The sequence below is a fragment of the Coptis chinensis genome, chromosome 7 (assembly GCF_015680905.1).
Source record: "Coptis chinensis isolate HL-2020 chromosome 7, ASM1568090v1, whole genome shotgun sequence".
NCBI lineage: Eukaryota > Viridiplantae > Streptophyta > Magnoliopsida > Ranunculales > Ranunculaceae > Coptis > Coptis chinensis.
Window position 1 is genome coordinate 35,740,864 of NC_141462.1, and position 2,151 is coordinate 35,743,014.

Sequence of the window (2,151 nt, forward strand, 5' to 3'; positions counted from 1 at the left end):
AATCTCGATTTGTGTTATTGCAACACACAACTTTGTCATTTAAGCAATATCAAGATCAGAGAGTAAGTTATTTTGTTTATTGTATAACAGGATCCTTGTATAACACTATAACACAATAAAGTTTATTTGTGTTTTGATTTTCTTCTCGTCTGTTCATTGGTTTGATTGCTAGAATCATTAATTTTGTGATATCTAAATATAAACAAAGTTTAGATTGTACAAAGTGAGATTACTATTGATGTTCTAACACTTTGGTCTAGGCTAGTATCTTTAGATTTTAGACTGTGTGTGGGCCTAAAGTCAAATCTGAAGTCATTAGAGCTTTTATTTGTGCATATGTCAGTGACTCAGTGTCATTTGGCCGGAAAGGAATAGTCACACAATCTCTGGTTCACAAGAACATTCCTGATACTATCTAAAGTCTAAATTACTTAAAAAATCGTGACCTTATCTACAGTCCTGCAATAGGGATTTTTTTTTTTCTTTTTTTTTTGAAAAAAAATCTCTTCAACCTTTTTAAAAAAAAAAAAACTATTTTGCCCCCAATATATTTATGAAACACCAATAGTAACCTCTATAATATAGATAATAGTTGAAATAGAAAGATGAATATAAAACTAAAAACAATGTGGTAGTCATCACCAATTTTTGTGTAACTTTTTGTGAAAGATGAATATAAAACTAAAAACAATGTGGTAGTCATCACCAATTTTTGTGTAACTTTTTGTTTTAGAGGCCCGCTAACACTGGATGTGTTATTGTGTTTATTCCACTAATAATAGTAATATATATATATACACCTGCCTAACACTATGGAAATCCGTTCTAAAACTTGCGACACCAATTCCTTTATGCATGGTTGACTAAACCTTTTTCAAAAATTTTGGATTCTCTAAGAATAATAGACATGATCCTAAACATTAATGGGTCAAAAGAAATATTTCGTTTTATCTTCCCAAAATTTGTTGACAAACCGAGTTATCGTAAATCATAAAATACAAGAATTGTCGAATTCCGTGGAGATATATAGATATTTCATTTTTTTTCTTTTTCTATTTTAAATCCAAATCTTACCAACTTAAAACAATATTTTATTTTATTTATTTATTTGGAAACCAAATTATTTTAAAATTCAAAATCTTGCAATTAAAATCTACAAAACGATCTTTGTATATATCATTTTTTTTGTGAATTTTGGGAAGTTGAAAGAATATATATATATTACTAAATAAAGTGAGAAAGTGAAAGGAATAGAAAATGAAGGATAAAATGAGAGAAAAAATTTGCTCGGAAGCGTTTAGGAACGAAAAGTCTCCTAAACACCCATCTACCACAAATCTACCATCTTGTTATTTATTGTTATCTATTTCAATTTTTTTTTTGTATACTTTTTTTTTTCTATAAAGAAATAATATCCTTACATTAAAAAAAATGAAAACTACACTAATATTTATGGAAAAACTCTTAAATTTAATCATAATTATTAAAAAAACATAAATACAATTACAAATTACAATTTTATTACAACCCAAAATACTGATAATAATAGCCCATACAAAATAACTTTGAGAAGTTCATGTTGTAATTGAACTAAAGAGAATCCCATTAAAAATCAGCAACACAAAATTAAAAATTAATTTGCAAGTTTTTAATTTTTAATTGAAATTAATAATTTCTTTATTTTATTATGAAAACAAACAAAAATTAAAAAATTTATAGAGAAAAAATAGAATAATTTGGAGAGAGCAAAAAAATAAATATTTAATTAGTTTTTAATTAACTCAAGGTTAATCAATAGAAAGATAATAGATTGGTGGTATGGTCCCAAGCGGAGCGAATTTTTTCTCGTAAGGTGAGGAGTGATTTAGGAAGTTGTCCAAGATAAAATTGGTCACTTAATTCGGAGATTGTAGAACACAGACAATGTACATTTTATTTTTTGGGGTCAAAGTAGGGTAACAAAAAATCACAAGAACGTACAAATTCAATAATGAACAGACAGTACCCCATGAGCAAAGAAATACAAAATCTGTCAGAGTCTATCTGCATCATTCCTGTCTTTATCCTAACACATGACGTGACACATCTGAAATTCAACAATAATAACAACATAGTCGTGCTCGTGCAACCTTTCAATAAAAGCCGTTGACT